The following is a 23,665-nucleotide window of genomic DNA, read 5'->3' on the forward strand; positions in this document are numbered from 1 at the left end:
GTATCACCACATTGCTACACAGGCCATCCTTATATAGTCAGTGGGCATACATACATATTCATGAGGCTACCCATGAATTACATCATTTTCCAGAAAGTTTCCCGCATGCACACACAAATGTGGTGGTGGTCCTTGAGGGTTGTTTACTTCTTCCAACAATCTTCATAACTTCTGTCAGTCTTTGAAGCACCAGCTTAATTAACATTACAGACATAGCAATCATCCTGTCCTTCTACTTATCAGTTAGTTTAACTGCTCCCATCCTGGACATCTACTAGTCCCAGATACTCGCCAGTAGATGTTTATACCAGCTTAATGGGTTCATTAACACCACAAACATAGCAATCATCCTGTCCTACTTATCAGTTAGTTTAACTGTGCCCATCCTTGGACATCTGCTAGTCCCAGATACTCCCCATCCCCAGGTGTGGAGAGCTTTGCAGAGGACTGGCTGCGTGGCAGAGGCCATGCAGATGGTGACATACTGCAGCTGGTGCAGATCTCAGATGGAAAAGTACAAGGGAGCAAGACGAGCACGCCCTGGAGATAAACCACGGCAGAAGCAGAACGATAATTAAGTTTGTGACCTTCAAGTTGCTTAATGTTTATCTTACTGACCAGACTCCTTGTCCCTGATTCTATTTTGTGCCCTGTTTTGCTGAATTCCTTTACTGTATCTTAAACCAATAATCTTGTAACATGTAAAAGCTATAAGCCAATAATCTCTCTGTAACCAAACTATAAACATGCAAGCAAGGTATATAAGTATCCATCTGCTTAGCAATAAATGAGACTTCTAAAGCAAGTTATGCTCGTGTCTCCCAGCTCTTTGCGACACCCAGGTCCTGTTTTTCTATCCTGTTTTTATTACACTTTTTGTACTAAGGTCCTAAGGACCTAAAACTATGTCAACTACCTTCAAGCACCTCAGTTATTTTCCATTACAAAGCCATCAAACTTAAGGTTACTTAGAACAGATTAAGTTTTGTGCTTTTGTGCCTCCTTGTCTCAGAAGGTAATGATGAACTGATATTTATTCACTTTTCCTAAATACTGATTATTTAAATATTGATGCTAAAGTGCAATGTGATAAGAACACAGGTTGTCTTCATTTGCTTAATGTTTTGTAGACTATTATGATTTTGCTGATGCTGGAAACCATGTGAGAAAGGTTACAGCAGTGAGCAGGATCACTGGCCTCTTCTGATATAGAAACAAAGGAAGCTGCCAGTATAAAATACCTAGGTAAGGAATTGCCTTATGTTTAGCCATTCCACTTAAATACTTAAAGGAGGTTTATAAGACAGATGGGCACAGACGTTTTAATAAGGGCCTATAGTGTGGCAGCTTCCTTTGTTTCTGTATCAGAAGAGGCCAGTGATCCTGATCACTGCTGTAACCTTACTTAGATGGTTTCCAGCATCAGCAAAATCATAATAGTCTACAAAACATTAAGCAAATGAAGACAACCTGTGTTCTTATCAAATTTATCTGTTGGAAAGATGGCACTGCACGGCACAAGCAGTCCAGGAGGTTCCTCGATTGTGTGGAAGACAACTTCCTTCTGCAAGTAATAGAGGAGCCGACAAGGAGAGGTGCCATGCTTGACCTTGTGCTCACCAACAGGGAAGGGCTTGTTGAGAATGTGGTACTCCAGGGCAGCCTTGGATGCAGCGATCACGAGATGGTCGAATTTGAGATCCCCAGGACAGTGAGAAGAGCGTGCAGCAAGCTCACTGCCCTGGACTTCAAAAGAGCAGACTTTGGCCTCTTCAGGAGCCTGCTTAGTAAGGTTCCATGGGATATAGCCCTGGAAGGCAGGGGGGCCCAAGACTGTTGGTTTATATTCAAGGATCACCTGCTACAAGCTCAGGAGTGCTGCATCCCAACTAGAAGGAAGTGCAGCAGGAGGGCCAGGAGACCTCCTTGGATGGATAAGGAGCTGCTGAGGAAAATTCAAAGGAAAAAAGAGGCTTATAAAAAATGGAAGCAAGGACAGGCGGCCTGGGTAGAGTACAGGGATGTTGTCCGGAAAGCTAGGGACCAGGTTAGGAAGGCTAAGGCCCAGTTAGAATTAAACCTAGCCTGGGATGTTAAGGATAACAGGAAGGGATTCTACAGGTACGTAGCAAACAAAAAACAGACTAGAGACAAAATAGGCCTCCTGAGGAAGCTTTCGGGAGAACTGGCTACACAGGATTTGGAGAAGGCTGAGGTTCTGAATGACTTCTTCACCTCGGTCTTCACTGGCAAAGGCTCTGACTGCACCACCCAGGTCTTAGAAGGTAGATGCAGGGACTGTGAGAATGAAGACCTTGGGCCCACTGTAGGAGAGGATCTGGTTTGAGACCATCTTAAAAGTCTGAACGCGCACAAGTCCGTGGGACCTGATGGAATCCATCTGCGGGTCCTGAAGGAGCTGGCGAATGAAGTTGCTAAGCCACTGTCCATCATATTTGAAAAATCATGGCAGTCAGGTGAAGTTCCCGATGACTGGAAAAAGGGAAATATAACCCCCATTTTCAAGAAGGGGAAAATGGAAGACCCAGGGAATTACAGACCTGGATGGCATGCTAAGGCACATGAAAAACAACAAGGTGCTTGGTGACAGCCAGCATGGCTTCACTAAGGGGAAATCCTGCCTGACCAGTTTGGTGGCCTTCTATGATGGGGCTACAGAATTGATGGATAAGGGTAAAGCAGTTGATGTCATCTACCTGGACTTGTGCAAAGCGTTTGACAATGTCCCACACAACATCCTTCTCTCTAAATTGGAGAGATATCAATTTGATGGATGGACCACTCGGCGGCTAAAGAACTGGCTGGATGGCCGCACACAAAGAGTTGTGGTCAATGGCTCGATGTCCGGCTGGAGACCGGTAACGAGTGGTGTCCCTCAGAGATTGGTGTTAGGACCGGTCTTGTTTAACATCTTCATCGCTGACATGGACAGTGGGATTGAGTGCGCCCTCAGCAAGTTTGCCAATGACACCAAGCTGTGTGGTTCAGATGATACGCTGGAGGGAAGGGATGCCATCCAGAGGGACCTTGACACGCTTGTGAGGTGGGCTGATGCCAGCCTTATGAAGTTCAACCATGCCAAGTGCAAGGTCCTACACCTGGGTCGGAGCAATCCCAGGCACAGCTACAGATTGGGCAAAGAAGAGATTCAGAGCGGCCCTACAGAGAAGGATTTGGGGGTGCTGGTCGATGAGAATGAACATGAGCCGGCAGTGTGTGCTCGCAGCCCAGAAAGCCAACCGTATCCTGGGCTGCATCAAAAGGAGCGTGACCAACAGGTCGAAGGAGGTGATCCTGCCCCTCTACTCTGCTCTTGTGAGTCCTCACCTGGAGTATTGTGTGCAGTTCTGGTGTCCTCAACATAAAAAGGACATGGAACTGCTGGAACAAGTCCAGAGGAGGGCCATGAGGATGATCAGGGGACTGGAGCACCTCCCGTATGAAGACAGGCTGAGGAAGTTGGGGCTGTTTAGCCTGGAGAAGAGAAGGCTGCGTGGAGACCTAATAGCAGCCTTCCAGTACCTGAAGGGGGCCTATAGGGATGCTGGGGAGGGACTCTTCGTCAGGGACTGTAGTGACAGGACAAGGGGTAATGGGTTCAAACTTAAACAGGGGAAGTTTAGATTGGATATAAGGAAGAAATTCTTTACTGTGAGGGTGGTGAGGCACTGGAATGGGTTTCCCAGGGAAGTTGTGAATGCTCCATCCCTGGCAGTGTTCAAGGCCAGGTTGGATGAAGCCTTGCATGGGATGGTTTAGTGTGAGGTGTCCCTGTCCATGGCAGGGGGGTTGGAACTAGATGATCTTGAGGTCCTTTCCAACCCTAACTATTCTATGATTCTATGATTCTATGACAAGGGGTAATGGTTCTAAACTAAAAGAAGTTAGATTCAGACTAGATATAAGGAAGAATTTTTTTATGATGAGGGTGGTGAAACACTAGAAGAGCTTGCCCAAAGCACTGGAACAGGTTGCCCAGGGGGGTTGTGGAGTCTCCTACACTGGAGATATTCAAGGCCCGCCTGGACAAGTTCCTGTGTGATGTACTGTAGGTTACCCTGCTCTTGCAGGGGGGTTGGACTAGATGATCTTTTGAGGTCCCTTCCAACCCTTGGGATTCTGTGATTCTGTGGTAGATGCTCCATCCCTGGAACTGTAAGTGTTCAAGGCCAGGTTGGATGGGGCTCTGAGCAACCTGACCTAGTTGAAGATGTCCCTGCTCATTGCAGGCAAGTTGGACTAGATGACCTTTAAAGGTCCCTTCCAACCCAAACCATTCCATGCTTCTATGAAATACAGTCTAATGGCCTCCCTGAAAGCAGTCTAGCAGTGCTAATAACCACTAGGCAGTTCGCTAAGACTTTCACATTTAGTTTTGAATACTAAATAGTTTAAAATACACATAGCCCATTATTTCAATTTTGCAATGCTTTATATATCTCTGACTCTCACTGCTAAATCTATAGCCACCAAAATCTAGGCAGCTCAGTGCAAGTTAAAAATGCTATTCTTAGAGTTATATTTATTCACCTCCCACACACATTAACTGTTGAATTCTTGTATTCCTGTTAGTAGAAATTATATATAACAATCAACATATATTTGAATTGACAGCATGGTCAAAATAAAAATGCACCACTGTGAAAATATTATTAATCCAAACGAAAAATATTGAATTTAATGAAGGAAATTTGTGGGGTTGTGTTTTTTCTTGGGGGGGGTGGGATTATTTGGGGTTCATTTTTTGTGGGTTTTTTTAGTCATCTGGAATATTTTTGTATGTGGTGCAAACAAAGGGCTATTTAAAAATAAATTTATGCTTTGCCATACAGTTATTTTTTAATTAATTTTGATAAATAAGTAATGCATAATATATTATTTAGATGCAGTGGTCCTAGGAATTTGAGTGGTATTTGAACTACAGATATAGTAATGTATTTAACAATGAAAAATTACATAATCATACTTCAAAATCCAGTGGACTGGAGAAATATCAGAAAGACACCCAGGAATGTGCACAATGACTCTGGGTATTAGATTTACTTAATAATGTAGTGGTGTGCAAGATGTTACAATATCTAACATGACTATATTTGATAAATTTTTAAATTATGAAAGCATAAATACTGTTTTCTCTTTTTAGTTCTATTTCATGAAATACAGAATAGGATTAGAATATTCTATAGCAAATAAAATATTATTCCTAGTAGAATGTAAGTAAATTTAAGTGCAATTTACAGTAAAATCTTTGAGTCTCCCTTTTTCAGCTATCTGAAGAAACATTTATTTAATTAGTATAATATCATTAAATGGCTATTTGAAATTGTTTAGTTGTTTTAGGTTAGCACATATGCAATCAATGGTAAACAACAATGCAGGAAAGAAATGGAAGTTTTCTGACTTGACAGTGTAAACAGAATGGTGAGAGGTCAATCACTCGTTAACTCAGCTGTACTGTGAATCTTCCGTTTAGAATCATAGAATCATAGAAGAGATGGGTTGGAAAGGACCTTAAGGTCATCTAGTTCCAACCCCCCTGCCTCGGGCAGGGACACCTCACACTAAACCATGTCACCCAAGGCTCAGTCCAGCCTGGCCTTGAACACTGCCAGGGATGGAGCATTCACAACTTCTCTGGGCAACCCATTCCAGTGCCTCGCCACCCTTACAGTAAAGAGCTTCTTCCTTATATCCAATCTAAACTTCCCCTGTTTTTAAGTTTGAACCCATTACCCCTTCTTACCACTACAGTCCCTGATGAAAAGTCCCTCTCTGGCATCCTTATAGGCCCCCTTCAGGTACTGGAAGGCTGCTATGAGGTCTCTATGCAGCCTTCCCTTCTCCAGGCTGAACAGTCCCAACTTTCTCGGCCTGTCTTTGTATGTGAGGTGCTCCAGTCCCCTTGTCATCCTCGTGGCCCTCCTCTGGACTTGTTCCAACAGTTCCATGTCCTTTTTATGTTGGGGACACCGGAACTGTCCCCAGTACTCCAAGGGAGGTCTCACGAGAGCAGAGTGGAGGGGCAGGATCACCTGCTTCGACCTGCTGGTCAGGCTCCTTTCGATGCAGCCCAGGATAAGGTTGGCTTTCTAGGCTGCAAGCACGCACTGCCGGCTTGTGCTCAGTTGCTCATCAACCATGAAGTCTTTCTGAGAGAAATGTGGTAGAGCTTATGGTTACTGGGAGTGTAGTGTCTTTCATTAAAGTGCACATGCACATATAGACCATAGTTTTCTAAGGATTTAAGCTTACATATGCATACACATGCAGACAAACAAGTTTGAGTGCATATACCAATTCTGTTCATTTATGTTTCTAAAATAAAAAGAAAATCTACATAGGGAAACTTGAAGACCCGGGGAATTACAGACCAGTCAGTCTCACCTCTGTGCCTGGCAAAATCATAGAGCAGTTCCTCCTGGAAAGCATGCTAAGGCACATGAAAAATAACAAGGTGGTTGGTGACAGCCAACATGGCTTCACTAAGGGAAAATCCTGACTGACCAATTTGGTAGTCTCCTATGATGGGGCTGCAAAAGTGATGGATAGGGGCTGAGCAAGTGACATTGTCTACCTGGAGCTGTGGAAGGCATTTGACACTGTCCCACACAACATCCTTGTCTCTAAACTGGAGAGACATAAATTTGATTGATGGATGGACCACTCGATGGATAAATAATTGGCTGGATGGGCACATGCAGAGAGTTGCAGTCAATGGCTCAATGTCCAACCGGAGACAGGCAAAAAGTGGTGTCCCACAGGGCTCGGTGTTGGGACTGGTCCTGTTCAACACCTTTGTTGGCGACATGGACAGTGGGATCGAATGCACCCTCAGCAAGTTTGTTGACAACACTAAACTATGGGGTTCAGTTGATACACTTGAGGGAAGGGATAGGGTCCAGAGGGTCCTTGACAGGCTTGAAAGGTGGGCCAACACAACCCTCAAGAAGTTCAACAAAGCCAAGTGCAAGGTCCTACACCTGGGTCAGGGCAAACCTAGGCACAGCTACAGGTTTTGCAGAGAAGTGATTCAGAGCACCCCTGCAGAGGATTTGGGGTATTGGTCAATAAGAAACTTCCTGACCCTGCTGGTAAGTGAGCCAACTAGGTGAGATGTCCTGCCCCAGCTCTCATCTCACGCTTAAACACAGGCGCAAACCCCACCTCATGTGGACGGTGCTGCCTCAGGGATTTAAGAACAGTCCCGCCCTGTTTGGAGAACAACTTTCAAAAGACTCAGAGTCCTGGGAGGCTCTGCCGGAAGAAGGGAAACTATTCCAATATGTAGATGACATCTTAATAGCCATACAGACAGAAGAGGCCTGTGTTGCCTGGATGGTAAGCCTCTTAAATTTTCTGGGACTCCAGGGATATAGGGTATCCAAGAAAAAAGCCCAGACAGTAAAGCAAAAATAATTTACCTGGAATATGAGATTAGTGCTGGACAGCTAACACTGGAACAAGACTGAAAAGAGGCAGTATGTCAAACGCCAAAACCCCAGACGGTGAAAGAATTATGGATAGTGTAGATTGTGGATCTGTTGGAAAAGAGCAGAATTTTGTATAATAAAAAAAAGTATAAAATAGTAGAAATGATTATGTTTGAAAAATTTATAAATCAATAGTGAGGTTTTGTATATTAGAAAATGATATAACTTTGTAGTTTTGTATCACGGCTGTTCTGTAACCAGTGTTGCAATGGTAGTCTTAGTAAAAACCTAACATAACCATATATGGTGAAAGGTGTATGGGTGGATTTAGAAAAGTATGTACTGGAGACTATACCCAAGTAGAACCTGTGCATAAGATAGCCAGAAGAGCATACCAGAAGCAGTCAAAGGAAGATAAGAAAATGCTAGCGCCCACACAAGGATTGGAATATACTCAAGTAAGGGAAAGGTGAAGAGGACAACCTGAGGAAGACTTCTTACTTCATCTGAGGAAGACTCTTACTTCATCGGAACGACCACCAGGCGACCACCTGAGGGGGCTGCGCAAGCGCAGAAGAGGTTGATGTTGTAATAGACTGATGTGGCAATCCTTAATGCATATGTATTAGTTAAATGTTGTAACCCATATTGAATATGTATTAATTGTGAAACTTTTAGGATATAAATTGCGGACGCGATGTGACGAGGTTGAAACCAGATTTGGGTGCATACCCCTGGTTTCCCAGCGCTGCAATAAAGCACCTCATATAACCATTCCGGTGGTTATGTGTTTATTCCTACGCTAACAGATCTACAATTATGGAGTAATTGTTAAGCCTCTATATGCACTAATCGTAAAAGACAGCAAGAATCTTCAGTGGGCAAAAGAAGTCACTCAAGCCTTCCAGCAGCTAAAGAATGCTCTCATGGCAGCTCCAGCTCTAGGACTTCCAGACGTGAGTAAACCATTCTTTCTGTTCTCCCACGAGAGACAGGGGATTGCCCTGGGGATACTAGCACAGGACTTGGGCCCATACCAAGGAGCAGTTGCTTATCTGTCCAAGCAGTTAGACGCCATGGTCAGGGACACCTCACACTAGACCAGGTTGCCCAAGGCCCTGTCCAACCTGGCCTTGAACACTGCCAGGGATGGGGAATCCACAACTTCTCTGGGCAACCTGTTCCTGTGCCTCACCACCCTCACAGTAAAGAATTTATTCCTAATGTCTAATCTAAATCTACCCTCTTTCAGTTTGAACCCATTACCCTTTGTCCTATAACTACAGTCCCTGATGAAAAGTCCCTCTCCAATATCTTTGTAGGCCCCCTTCAGATACTGGAAGGCTACTATGAGGTCTCCATGCAGCCTTCTCTTCTCCAGGCTGAACAGCCCCAATTTTCTCAGCCTGTCGTCATATGGGAGGTGTTCTAGCCCCCTTATCATCCTTGTGGCCTTCCTCTGGACTTGCTCCAACAGTTCCATGTCCTTCTTATGTTGGGGACACCAGAACTGCATGCAGTACCCCAGCTTGGGCCTCATGAGAGCAGAGTAGAAGGGCAGGATCACCTCCTTCATCCTGCTGGTCATGCTTTTGATGCAGCCCAGTATGCAGTTGGCTTTCTGGGCTGCGAGTACACACTGCCAGCTCATAGAATCATAGAATCAGCTAGGATGGTCAAGACCTTTAAGATCATCAAGTCCAGCCATTACCCCAGGACTGCCAAGTCCACTACTAAACCATGTAACTAAGGGCCTCATCTACACGGTTTTTGAACACTTCCAGGGATGGTGATTCCACCACTTCCCTGGGAAGCCTGTTCCAATACCTGATCACCCTCTCAGTGAAGAAATTTGTCCTAATATCCAGTCTAAACCACCCCTGGTATGTCTTGAGGCCATTTCCTCTTGTCCTATCACTTATTACTTGGGAGAAGAGATCAGCCACCTTCTCACTCCATCTTCCTTTCAGGTAGTTGTAGAGACTGATAAAGTCTTTCCTGAGCCTTCTCTTCTCCAGACTAAACAACCTCAGTTTCCTCAGATGTTCTTCACATGACTTGTGTTCTCGGCACTTCACCAGCTTCATTGCCCTTCTCTAGACCTGCTCCAGCACTTCAATATTTCTCTTGTGGTGAGGGGCTTAGAACTGAACACAGTATTCAAGGTGTGTCCTAACCAGTGCCTTGTACAGGGGGATGATCACTTCCCTGGCCCTGCTGGCCCCACTAGCCCCACTATTTCTGATACAAGCCAAGATGCTGTTGGCCTTCTTGTCTCCCTGGGCACGCTGCTGGCTCATGTTCATCCAGCCTTCAGTCAGCACCCCCAGGTCCTTTTCTGCTGAGCAGCTTTTCAGCCACTCTTCCCCAAGTCTGTAGTATGGGGTTGTTGTGGCCCAAGTGCAGAACACAGCACTTTGCCTTGTTGAACATCATGCAATTTGCCACAGCCCATAGATGCAGCCTGTCTAGATCCTTCTGCAGAGCCTTCCTATCCTCCAGCAGATCAACACTCCCACCCAACCTGATGTTATCTGTGAATTTACTAAGGGCACACTCAATCCCCTGATCCATATCATCAGCGAAGACATTAAATAACACTGGCCCTAACACTGAGCCCTGAGGGACACCATTAATGACTGATCACCAACTAGATGTGACAGCATTTACCACCACTCTTTGAGCTCTGCCATACAGCCAGTTTCCAACCCAGTGAAAAGTACACCTATCCAGGCCATGAGCAGTTTTGCTAAAGTCGAAATAGACAATGACCACAGCCTTTTCCTCATCAACCAGGCAGGTCACCTTATCGTAGAAGGAGAACAGGTTGGTCAAGCAGGACCTTCCCTTCATAAACCCATGCTGACTGGGCCTGATCCCCCCTTTTCCTACACATGCTTTGTGATCTCACTTAGGATGACCTGCTCCATGACCTTCCCTGGCACTGAGGTTGTTAGCGCAAGAATAAACACATAACCACCGGAATGGTTATATGAGGTGCTTTATTGCAGCGCTGGGAAACCAGGGGCACACGCCCAAATCTGGCTTCGACCTCGTCACATCACGTTCGCAATTTATACACTAAAAATTTGGTCACTAATACATATTCAACACGGATTACATCATTAACTAATACATATGCATCAAGGATTACCACATCAGTCTATTACGACATCAGCCACTTTTGCGCTTGCACAGCCCCCTCTGGTGGTCGCATTGATGAAGTAAGGAGTCTTCCTCGGATGAAGTAAGAAGTCTTCCTTGCTCTGTCCTTTTCACCTTTCCGTTCTTTGGACATATCCCAACCATTATGTGGATACCAGCATTCTCTTATTCTCACTTGACTACCCTTGCTGTGTCCATAATTTCTGCTTTGATAGACTTTCACAATACTTTCTTAAATCCACCCATATACCCTTCACCATATATGGTTATGTTAGCTCTTGCCACCAAGCCTACCACTGTAACACTGGTTACTGAATAGCCGTGGTACGAAACTACAGACAACACTGCAAAATTACAGTATTTCCAAAACCACACTATTGATTTATAAATTTCTCAAATATAATAATTTCTACTATTTTATATAATTATCGTAAAAATTTCGCCCTTTTCTAAAAAGGTCAGGCTGACAGGCCTGTAGTTTCTGGGGTCTTCTTTCCTGCCCTTTTTATAGAGAGGCATCATGTTGGCTAAACTCTAATCCTTGGGGACCTGCCCACTAGACCAGGACTGCTTATAAATGATGGAGAGTGGCTTAGCCAGCTCCTCTGCCAGCTCCTTCAGCACTCCTGGGTGGAGTGGAGCGGGAGGTCACTAACCATTTCCTACCCTGAGGATGGCTGATGTGACTATTAAAGACTCAGCCTTTTCCCCACCATCAGTCACTTGGTTTCCCCTAGTATCTAATCACAGAATCACAGAATCCCAAGGGTTGGAAGGGACCTCAAAAGATCATCTAGTCCAACCCTCCCGCAAGAGCAGGGTAACCTACAGTACATCACACAGGAACTTGTCCAGGCGGGCCTTGAATATCTCCAGTGTAGGAGACTCCACAACCCCCCTGGGCAACCTGTTCCAGTGCTCTGTCACTCTTACAGTAAAGAAGTTCTTCCTGATGTTAACGTGGAACTTCCTATGCTCCAGTTTACACCCATTGCCCCTTGTCTTATCACTGGATATCACTGAAAAAAGCCTAGCTCCATCATCCTGACACCCACCCTTTACATATTTGTAAACATTGATGAGGTCACCCCTCAGTCTCCTCTTCTCCAAGCTAAAGAGACCCAGCTCCCAAGGCTGAGTAGAGGGAGAGGAGAACCTCTCTTGACCTACTAACCACTCCCTTTCTAATGCACCCTAAGATGCCATTTGCCTTCTTGGCCACAAGAGCACATTGCTGGCTCATGGTCATCCTCCTATCCACCAGGACCCCCAGGTCCCTTTCCCCTTAGCTACTTTCCAGCAGGTCAACCCCCAACCTGTACTGGTACATGGGGTTGTTCTTCCCCAGATGCAAGACTCTACACTTGCCCTTGTTAAATTTCATCAAGTTTCTCCCCGCCCAACTCTCCAGCCTGTCCAGGTCTCGCTGAATGGCAGCACAGCCTTCTGGTGTGTCAGCCACTCCTCCCAGTTTTGTGTCATCAGCGAACTTGCTGAGGGTGCACTCAGTTCCCTCATCCAGGTCATTGATGAAAATATTAAACAGCACCGGTCCCAGCACCGACCCCTGAGGGACTCCACTAGTCACAGACCTCCAGCTAGATTCTGCGCCATTGACCACAACTCTATGCCTTCTTCCTTTCAACCAGTTCTCGATCCACCTCACTACTTGATCGTCAAGCCCACACTTCCTTAGCTTATCTATGAGGATGCTGTGGGAGACAGTATCAAATGCCTTACTGAAATCAAGAAAAACTACATCTACCGCTCTACCATCATCCCTCCACCTAGTCACTTCCTCATAGAAGGCTATAAGGTTGGTCATACATGACTTCCCCCTCATAAAACCATGTTGGCTGTTCTTAATGACCCCCTCATCCTTGATATGCCTAGTGATGGAGTCAAAAATAAGTTGCTCCATCACCTTTCCAGGGATGGAGGTAAGGCTGACCGGTCTATAATTACCCGGGTCCTCCTTCTTGCCCTTCTTATAGACTGGTGTGACCTTTGCCATCCGCCAATCCTCAGGCACCTCGCCCGTTTCCCACGACTTACCAAAGATGATGGAGAGTGGCCTAGCAATGACCTCCGCCAGCTCCCTCAGCACCCGTGGGTGCATTCCATCCGGACCCATCGATTTACAGATGTCCAGATTGCATAGCTGATCCCTAACCCAATCCTCATCTACCAAAGCAAACTCCTCCTTTGTCCTGACTCCTTCTGGGGCTATAGAAATCCGGGGCCCTCGGGGAGAGTCTGCAGGAGTAAAGACAGAGGCAAAGAAGGCATTCAGCACCTCTATAAAAACAAGGAGGTTCTCTTTAGCCCCCCTTTTTGTCCCGGGTTCAGTAGCAGCAGTCATTTTTCTCCTTCTTAGTAGCTGGTGCAGTGCTGTGTTTTTGACTTTAGTTTGAGAACAACGCTGATAACGCCGAAGTTTTTAGTTCATGCTAAATAATGTTTACTCTGATCAAGGACATTCTCAGTCTCATGCTCTGCCAGGGAGGAGGGTAGGTCGGGAGGAAGCAGAGACAGGACACCTGACCCAAACTAACCAAAGGGGTATTCCATACCACAGCACGACACGCCCAGTATATAAACTGGGGGCAGTTACTTGTAAGGTATTGCTGAGGTGAGTAGCTCGAGAGAGGACGCCTTTTAACACCGGAGCGGGGGAGAGATCAGCGTCCAGGAGCTTCAACTCAGAGCAGCCAGAGCTACCGGGGGAGCTTCAAGTCCTCGACAGGACCTGCCCAGGAGCCGGCAGCTCTGCTGACGCGAGCCGCTGACTCACAGGGGGCGGAGCCAGGAGCAGCGGCACCATTTCTGAGTGGTTAAAAACCTGCCCCAGGGATCGCGAGCGACCAGGAGCGAGGAGAACAGAGCGGGACGAGGCAGTTTGCGCAGGCAGGCGAGTGGGATGGTGAGCACCCGTCGTATGGCCAGGGCCCGGTCTGGAAGCTCTGCTCTGGCTGCTCCGGCGGTGGCCAGCGTAGGCACCCAGACAGAGCAGATGACAGGGGAGGCTGCAGTGCAGAGCTCGAAGTGTAGAGGGTGCCTGCACTGGTCTTGTGAGGGAAAGGTGCATGATGGGCAGGGCTGCACTCAGTGCTCCCTGGTGGAGGTCCTCCTGCAGCAGGTGGCTGAGCTGCGGAATGCTATTAGCGGGCTTCAAGATGTCAGGGTAGCTGCTCACACAGTGAGCTTTGTAACAGTGACACACACACTGCTCTCTCTCCTAGCTTTATCTCCTAAATGTCCACTTCAATCCAACATCTCCGGTCCCCTCTCTCTGCTGAGCAGCAGCAGAGTGAGCAGAGCACAAACGTTGGGACTCAACTCCCACAGCTGAAAAGCTGGGACAGAAAGCTGGTGCTGGGCATCTTCAGCACACAGTGAGCTTTGCAACAGTGACACACACATTGCTGTCGCTCCTCACTTTTTCTCCTAAAAGTCCATTTGAATAAAACATTTCAGTTCCTGATCTTGCCTGTCCAGCAGCAGAGTAGAGCATGAAAGTTTTGAATCTTCTCTCACAGCCAAAGAACCAGGAGTGAAAGCTGCTGCTGGGTGTCTTCAGCACACAGAGAGCTTTGCAACTGTGATGGGCACACTGCTCTCACTACTAGTTTATCTCCTGAAAGTCCATTTGAATGCAATATCTACTGTGCACAATCTCGGCTGAGCAGAAGCAGATTGAGTAGAGCAAAAACGTTTGGACTCTGCTCCCACAGCCGAAGAGCCAGGACAGAAAGCTGGTGCTGGGCACCTTCTCACCCTGTGAGCTTTGTAACAGTGATATACACCTTGCTGTCGCTCCTCGCTTTATCTTCTAAAACTCCATTTCATTCCAACATCTCCGGTGCCCGCTATCTCCTGTCAAGCATCAGAGTGAGCAGAGCACGAAAGTATTGACTCTGCTCCCACAGCCAAAGAGAAAGGACAGAAAGCTGGTGCTGGGCATCTTCAGCACACAGTGAGCTTTGCAACAGTGACACACACATTGCTCTCGCTCCTCGCTTTATCTCCTAAAAGTATATTTGAATCAATGATTTCAGTTCCTGATCTCGCCTGTCCAGCAGGAGAGTGAGGAGAGCTGCGGCTGCGAAGACTGAGGACAGAGATGAAGATAATCCTTTGATACAGGCCCTATTGACCCCGAGAAGGAGCCTGTGCATATTCATCGGACTGCTGTTGTTGCTGCTCCTGAGGTTCTGATGTCTGATAATTCTGATGCTGACCTGGATGGTCCTTTTGACCCGGGGCCTATTGATCTGGAAAAGGAGTCTGATTTATATCCCCCTGATCCTCATGATAAATGGGCAGCTGTAGAGGGAGAAGCGAGATGGGTGGGGGATGCAGATGTATTGTGTGCTTTCCCTGTGATGTAGGTGCTGGATCAAGACCCATGGAGGGAAGGTCTCTCGTATGCTCTTATGAGGGGTATCGGGCAGACTGTGACGGACCGTGGACTTGGGGCCCCATATACAACTCATTTGATACAGTCTCTCTGTAATACTCATGTACTAGAAGATGGCACATATAAGTATGTCTATGTTTCTATTGACGCTTGGATTCCTTTAAAGATATTGCTGGCCACTTCTGACGTAGGCTGGCCACCTGTGTCGGAATGAGTGTGCATTTTGGCCAGTATAAAAGCCCAAGCCTCATGCAATGTGGGGGAGGCAGAGCCTCTGTGGGGACGCTCGCTAAGGTTGAGTGTGGAAGATCAACGGACAGCACGCTGATTAATGTAATCAGAAACTGACCTTTATTCACTTCAGAGCACTGCCTTTTATAGCTTCCAAGCTTGGTCACGTGCTTAAGATTTACAATGATTGGTTTCTATACACAATGCAAAAACAGCTGATTGGTTCCTTCTTCAGCATCCGGGAGCAACACTAGCTGACTGGTTCCTTCTTCAGCATCCAGGAGTTGTTTCCCTCCTGCAGAACTTCCGCATACGTGGCCACAACTTTGCCCTGAAGTAACCTGTGAACTAGGCCGTTAATCCTTACTACAAACTCTAACCAATGGCAAGAGTCCTGGATCGCTCACATGCCCATTGTTTGTTAAAAAGCTCTCAACAAATCCGCCTTCTTTATTTTGAGCGATCCAGACCCCTTTAATCATTCGCGATAATACAGACATTAAGCAACGCCATACTATACTAATAATAATAACAAAGACTATAATGCTTAATAATATCGTAATGCCTGATTTAAACAAATCTGCACACCACCCAGTAATACCTAAACCTTGGAGCCAACCATCCAAACCATGATTGATTGTTAATTATTTCATGTTATCTTTTAATTGGGATAGTTGCTGATGAATTGAACTAGAATGGTCAGATAGATTCATACAACACATTCCTTCAAAATCTTCACAACCATGGCCCTGTGCTAAAAGCAAAAAATCAATGGCTGCACGATTTTGTAAAACTGCATGCCTAACACTGTCTAAATCTTCTAATAATTCTGATAAGACATTAGATGTGATATTACTCTGCTTTGCAGTCCAGCAAGCTAAACGCTCTGTTTTTTAGTGCCCTCCCAGCCATTGCCCCAGGAACAAAAAACGGACATAAAAACTCTTCCGACTTTACCTAGCATATCAACATTATCATTACAGTTTGGTCCTAGCTGTTCTACTGATCTTGTTTTTCATTGCTCGGTTTTCCTTTTATAAAATGATAGCACATCCCTCATGCTGGGAACAAACATAGTCAGCTTCCCTATATAACATGGCCCTCCCTGAACGTTTTTTGGTACCCCTTGCCAAGCTCTATGTCCACAGATTAAAAAAAAATATACTTTAGGAAATTGTTTTGCCAAATTATTATTCCAAATAGAAAATTTACTACCAAGGGTCTCAGCACCTATTGCTCCATTACAATATCCATTTTTTCTATAATTTTTATAGTCATAATTACTCAACATATTGGTCCATTGTGTCCAACTATATTTCCCATAAAAATTTACCCCTGTAGATGCCAATCCCCCAAAATAAAAACATGACCCATTGCCTGCTAAGGATCCCCAGAGATCTAACTCCTGAGGGTCCCAAGGCATCGTGGCGTTTAAGGCATTAATGATCATTGCTCCAGCCATCCCTGTTTGATTCACTTCCCCATAAAAGCAGGCTGGTTTGTTTTCTGGTACAGTACAATCATAAATTCTATGACATGTCTGGTTAATGAAATAATGAAATAAAAAAAATAAAATGAAATTTCAAGCTGTCCTGTTATTTATCCAATTGGTCCAGTCCGCCAGGTGCAGGCACGTGACGCCGATTAAACAAGTACGAAAAGGGTCCCCAGGAGTGGCCATGGAGATAGAGAAGGATGACTGGTTCGTTTGGTTTGCCCAGGTGATCCACATGTTCTCTCTTGATTCTATGGTATGTAATGCTTGACCTATAGTCATAGCCATCATCCACCAACCTATAAATGAGGCTATTCTGAGGTTTCCTCGATCGGTGATTTCCAAGGTTTTACCCATCGCGCTGGAAACCAACGAGTGCCTTCTCCTGTAATTAAACACATATAGCCTCAACCAGTCTTACAAAACTCAACAGGTCCCTTCCATTCTCCCGTTTTGGGATCTTTGTATTGAACAAAAATCTTTTCCTTTTTGTTAACCCTGATTTTAAGGCACTACCATGAATTACCATGGGAGGTTCTTCCCTTTCTCCTGCCAGGCGTAAATAATTTAACACATATAATTCTGTTGCCAAGCGTTCACTAGGTACTACACCACTCTCCCCCATTTTTTGTTAAACTAACAGGTTTTTAAGGGACTGATGAGCTTGTCCAGTGGGTGAACTGGGGACTCCGGTGAGATGTTTCACACCCCAAAGCGAGCAAAAGCGGTGAAACCTAGAAGAAGTATAGGCTGGGCCATTATCTGTTTTAAGAGACAGGGGTACACCTAAGACAGCAAAAGAGGTGTGAAGGTGTTTCACAACATGGTGAGAAGTTTCTCCAGTTTGAGCGATGGCCCAAATTGCCATGGAAAAGGTGTCGACAGAGACATGAACGTATTTTTGGTGTCCAAATTCTGGAACATGAGTGACATCCCTTTGCCAAAGTTGTAGCGGTAAAATGCCTGGAGGATTTACTCCAATAGCAAGGCCAAAGCCTGTGTGTTGACATGCAGGACAAGAGTTTAGAATTCCTTTTATTTCAGTAAGATTAGTCTGATTTGAAGTCACTTGAATCTTTATAACATGTGGCATACCAGTGAATCCTACACACCATGTAACCGGTCAGAATAATGGGGGATTTAACAAATGTGCCCAGTATGCTTGTCCATTACCCATGATCACACATAATAGAACAGATATTACAAAGATTTCTGTCATTGCCATTTCTTTATGTTGTTGAGCTCTGGGGCTTTATACGTTTCGCTGGCAGCCAGTATGGTCCTGTCGATAGCTGTACACAGCCGGATTCTTGACCCCATGTCAGCAATGGCACTGGTCCTTTCCACTCGTTATCATGTAAGACTTTATATAGAACCAGTGGTTTGGGCAAGGAATCATTCGTCACATGGAGAAAACCCTTATATTCCCCTTTTTTTTTTGTTTTATACATCTTTTAGACGACCCTACTTGAGCAGGGGATTTGGACTAGGCCATACCTCCAACATATGTCAGCCACAGGCTGCTGGGCCTGTCCTTTTTCTCCTGGATGTCTCTCTGATAGCAAGGGAGGCCATCCCTCACATCAAGGTCTGGCATGGCATGTGTCCACAGCGCTCCACACCTGCTGGGTTGCAGCCAACATTGGAGTTAAGTGTTCTTCTTGGTGGCAAACACAGAGGCCAACTCAGTCTTGCCCTTAACTGTGGTAGCAGGCATTTGGCCAACCTCAGTCCTTGCCCCTTGTTGTGAAGATGCTGATGGCAGCGAGGGACTAGCCAAAGAAATTTCTTACCAGTGGATTTCTCCCACCCTCTTAATTTGTTCCATTACCTGCTTTATAACACTACCGTCATATTAGAATCTTTCTAGCTCTTGCCTTAGCATTTTCTAGCAGCTGCTGCAAATTTGCATGCTCTAACATCTCTTTTGCAAGTGACAAATCCAGACAATACAAGGTGTAGTTTCATATTAGCAACTGGCTAGTAAACAGGTGCTTTTATACACAAAATCACAGCCTCTAATAATAGCTACTTTACAAGTACACTTATTCAAGTTGTTACTTTTCAGTTGCCTCCAAGTGATGTTTTGCAGTCATGCATTTTTCTCTGATTCTGCTTGGGGTATTCACGGTCGGCTCCTGTAGCTGAGGCATTGGGTTTTTCCACTCATCTGTCCAACTCATGGCAAGGCTTGACAAACTTTGCAGGCAGCCGCCATGGACCTGTAGGTAGGAGGACACAAATATACCCCCTCTTCCGGGTTATCAGTTCTTGAGAAGTAGAGAGGTTATAGTGTTTCCTTAAAGTAGAGGCATTCTGATGCAAAAGGAATGTAAAGCAGCTGCAAAAGTAAACTGCACATTTTTAACAGTCAAGAAGTTTGCTGCATCATTATCCTTTTTTTTTTTTTCTTCTTTCTCTGCAACCCTGATGCTGCTTAGGTGACAGCTGGTAAAGCTTGTGGTTGCACTACCCCTCTCGCTTTTTCAGTTAGCAGTTCTTGTTTCAAGCGATCTGTTCCTTCAAGTGTTGGATTCACCCCCAGGTTACTTTAAACACACTAAGCAAGGCTCCTACCATGCGCCCACTGTGTTGCAGGCGCTCTTTAGGCTTTGTCTGTGGTGTCTCTACAAACTGCCTCAATAATTCAATAGATGGAGAGGTTTGGTTTTCGTTTCTTGGGTTTTTTTTTTTTTATTATTATTTGTTTGTTTCTTTGTTTGTTTGGTTGGTTTTTGTGGTTTTTTTCTTCACTCCATGTGTCCAGTGTCCATCCTGGCCCTTCCAGCTGTGGAGCACTGGGTGCCGAATCGTAGGGTAGCTTCTTTTGAAAATGGGGACTTAACTCTTATCAAATAACGTTCTTTTTTTTTTTTTTTTTTTTTTCCAAGGTTGTTCACCCTGCTTTGCACGGCTACAAACAGTGGCCTGCTCGGCAGCCGCTAGAAATGCCTGCCTACTCCGCAGCAGCTACAGCTGCCTGCCTGCTTCAGCAGCAACCATAAATACCTGCCAGCCATTGCACTTTTGCATTAACCCTTTCTTGCCTGAAATGTTAAACTGCTATCTTTTAAGAACTTTTACATGAACCCGACAACAAAAAAAAATACATAGAACACCATCTGCCCTCATCACACACACACACACAGGTATGGGATCCCACAAGCACACTCCACACAACTACAATATTTTAAACACAAAATCCAGACAATCGTTACTCCCAATACACAGTCCAATATACAGAATGTGGCACAAGGACCCTGTGAAGACTATCAGGAAACCAGCTCAAGATGCATCATCGCAGTGCGAGGTGGCAGGCTCAGCTGTTGAGGTCTCTTTAACAAACAATAGGCATGTGAGCGATCCAGTACTCTTGCCATTGGTTAGAGTTTGTAGTAATATTTAACGGCCTAGTTCACAGGTTACTTCAGGGCAAAGTTGTGCAGACGTATGCGGATGTTCTGCAGGAGGGAAACAACTGTGAGAGTGACAGAGCACTGGAACAGGTTGCCCAGGGGGGTTCTGGAGTCTCCTACGTTGGAGATATTCAAGGTCCGCCTGGACAAGTTTCTGTGTGATGTACTCTAGGTTACCCTGCTTTTGCGGGGGGGTTGGACTAGATGATCTTTTGAGGTCCCTTCCAACCCTTGGGATTCTGTGATTCTGTAGTGGAAGTAATGACATAATCATGTAGATCTTTATATAGAACCAGTGGTTTGGGCAAGGAATCATTCGTTACATGGAGAAAATCCTTATATTCCCCTTTTTTTTTGTATGGCTATTAAGATGTCATCTACATATTGGAATAGTTTCCCTTCTTCCGGCAGAGCCTCCCAGGACTCTAAGTCTTTTGAAAGCCCCTGTAATAGAAATATTTTCTTGTTGGGAAGAAAAACTCCCCCCAAATGTAGTCACTCCTTGATATCAAAGTACAGTGCTTCAATTTTGCATTTTCTATGGGGCACTGCTTCCTGCTGTCCTGTGGTGAGATACTGCCACTCACCATGGCCACTTTGTCCCTGCACTGGTAGCTGTGGTTGTCTCTGAAGCATCTGCAGGACTTTGTAGCACCATGTTACTCAGTGTTGGGTTCAAAATGTTTCCAAATGCTCCGTCTAGCATGTGGGTATGGCACATGGTGGGAATGGATAGCAAAGGGCTGTGCTCTCTCTGCTCATCGGCTGAGGCCCTCAATTTAAGTTTTTGGTAATAAATCCATTCTTTAGAAGGGTTGGGTATTAGGGTGTATGAATGCCCATGGTATGGCAGAAGGGGAGGTTTTCAGGTTTCTGTGCCTGTTATGGGCTTGTATTTCTCTGGAAGCTATTGTGGATTTATTTTCCGCTCGATAGAGCAATCTCCTTTATACATCCTTTTTCTTAGGTAAAAATCACCTCAAGAAAACTTCCTGGTCATGGCAAAAAGTTCTGTTTCATCACACACACACACACACACCCATCTCTTGGGCATGTCAGGTTGCACTGATAGGTTTTGTTTCCTCACCTCCACACTCAAAAGTGATGCCAACACAAAGTGCTGCTCAGTATAAGCAGCTGCTTTGCCTGGTGTTAGTAGGGCCTTCTCTTGGCTATATTCATAAGAAAATATTTTTGTCTTAACAGGAATACAAATGGAAATGTATCCTGGCCTATTACCCTTATTACCCTTGGCCAGGGGAAAAACATTTCTTTGGGAGCTCCTTGTTAAAATATTAACAGCACTTACTACACAGAGAGAAACAAACACAGTGGTCCTGGAGAGTGCAGCCTCCAAATATAATCTCTGGGAATAGATTTCTCATAACTGACATAAATAATCCCCCCCAACCTATTGTGGAATTGAATTAATTTCCTTTTTTTATATCATATTACCAATCTTCATGCTGCTTAGTGATTCGGAGAAAACTCCAGGAACAAACTTGCCAACAAAGTTTTCAAGCTGACAAGCAGGTATTCTTTATTGCGGCGCCAGGAGACATGGGGGATAGCTCCTCCTAACGTGTCTCCCTGTTGCTACACAAGCCATCCTTATATAGTTCCAATCCCAAGGGACCAATCAGCTAGTGTTGCTCCCGGATGCTGAAGAAGGAACCAATCAGCTGCCTTTGATTTATGTGTAGAAACCAATCATTGCAAATCTTAAGTGTGTGACCAAGCTTGGAAGCTATAAAAGGCAGTGCTCTGAAGTGAATAAAGGTCAGTTTCTGATTACATTAATCAGCGTGCTGTCCGCTGATCTTCCGCATAATAGCCATTGTCTTCTACATACTGTTGCCACTAACAGAGCTGGCCTCTCTCAGTAGAAAATGTGATCACAGAGGGTATGCATGCATAATTAGGCAACATCCCCAGGGTCATCTGCAGCAAATGCTCCCCAGCCCTGGCTCTTCTTTTCAGAGGGGTTGCATCAGGCTTGAAAAGACTTGGTCAGAGGTTGGTGGCATTGTCTTAGGAGTTGTAAAAGCTTTGTTACTGAGTGGGATGCCTTGAACTTTTGGGGGGTTTGTTTTGTTGGGTTTTTATTCACTTCTGTTAAGCTATAAAAGCTCTGCTTAGACGGCTGTACCTTGTTGCCAAATGTGTGGCTGTGCATCTCCATTTAATTTGATGTTCTGACTGCACTGTAATTAAAGAAAAGCCCAGTGTTTGGGAGGCCACTGTGCCCTCCCCACTCATCTACTGTGGGAACAGCCTGGTTTGGTGAATCTGCTTTGTCATTTATCGCTGACACCAAAATGCCAGCAAGAGCCCTTTCCCATTTTAAGTGAGATTTTCAGCCTCTCATGCAGCAAACATCCCATGCTCTCAGGTCATCTGGAACTACAGTCATGATGTGGGAGAATTTACTAATTGGCAAACTGCTGGAATGAGCAAAATAGGGTCACTTCTTTCCACCACCCAGCCAAGGAGCAGGTGAGGCATTCAGCCACAGCAGCAGTTATTTTCACAGCCTCACCAGCAGTGCATTTACTAGCACAGCAGTGCTTTAGCCATCAATAATTAGAGAGAGATGTTAAAAAACATGAACAAGGAACATTCTTGCTCTTTCCCTTATATGCTTTTGCCCTTATACACCAATTTGCAATGTACAGTTGTTACTGCAAAAGTCGGTCGGAGAAACTCTCTAAGACTCGATTTGGAGTTTTAGACAGCAGCATTCTCTATTGCAGCGCTGGGCACACACACCAATAATTTCACAAAGGTGAGCGCACCCATTATTTGCTTGCAGCAGCTATAAATTTAACATACTCATGCATATTAACAGCTTTTTTATGAAATTATTTACATATTCATGAGGCTTCTGAGAACTAATTATAATAGTTGCATTCTAATTACAGTCTCTGGTGGTCACTGACAGTCTTCCTCACTGTGTTCGCTGATTGACCTCAGTGCTTACACATGCTTGTAAGATCCTAGTGCTGAGTTAGCAGTTGGTATATCCTTGTTTTGTTCTGTTCCAGTCTCTGTTGTCTTGAAGGCTAGCATCCTTTGTCTTATTTACTGCCTCCTTAGTTGTTATCAGTCCCGTGATGTTCCTTCCCCTGTCATCCAGACATTCCTTACTCCCTACGTGTGAGGAAGTTAGAATGGTTTGCTGTATTTTACTATGTTAAAGACACACACACTATTGTTAGTTTAAAGCTATAATTTAAGCCTACGCAGTCATTCATAGTGTCTCTTCTAATCTGTAAATGTGAATTTCTCTTCATATTCTGGGAGTCCAAAGTTTTGTACAAAGCAAGCTGTGGGCTAAAGACTGGTTTCCATGAAACAGGAGCACCAGCTGCTGCAGGAGGAGGAGGCAACTAGAGCCAGGTTATTGGATTGCAGCAAGACACATGGTAGGTTGTCCTTTCCCACCCATACTGACTGATGTGCTATGAGTCCTGGAAAGGCATAGCTT

General features: G+C 45.1%; 1 long non-coding RNA gene across 1 annotated transcript in view; it reads right to left on the reverse strand.

The window, feature by feature from the left end:
* Positions 1-15,624: 15,624 nt before the first annotated feature.
* LOC136004241 (uncharacterized) overlaps positions 15,625-23,665 on the reverse strand; it is a 52,813-nt gene continuing 44,772 nt past the window's right edge. Inside the window, exon 3 of the long non-coding RNA XR_010608310.1 lies at positions 15,625-17,147. This is a non-coding gene — a long non-coding RNA (uncharacterized LOC136004241). The remainder of the gene's footprint in view (positions 17,148-23,665) is intronic.

The sequence above is a fragment of the Lathamus discolor genome, chromosome W, assembly GCF_037157495.1.
Source record: "Lathamus discolor isolate bLatDis1 chromosome W, bLatDis1.hap1, whole genome shotgun sequence".
NCBI classification, from domain to species: domain Eukaryota; kingdom Metazoa; phylum Chordata; class Aves; order Psittaciformes; family Psittacidae; genus Lathamus; species Lathamus discolor.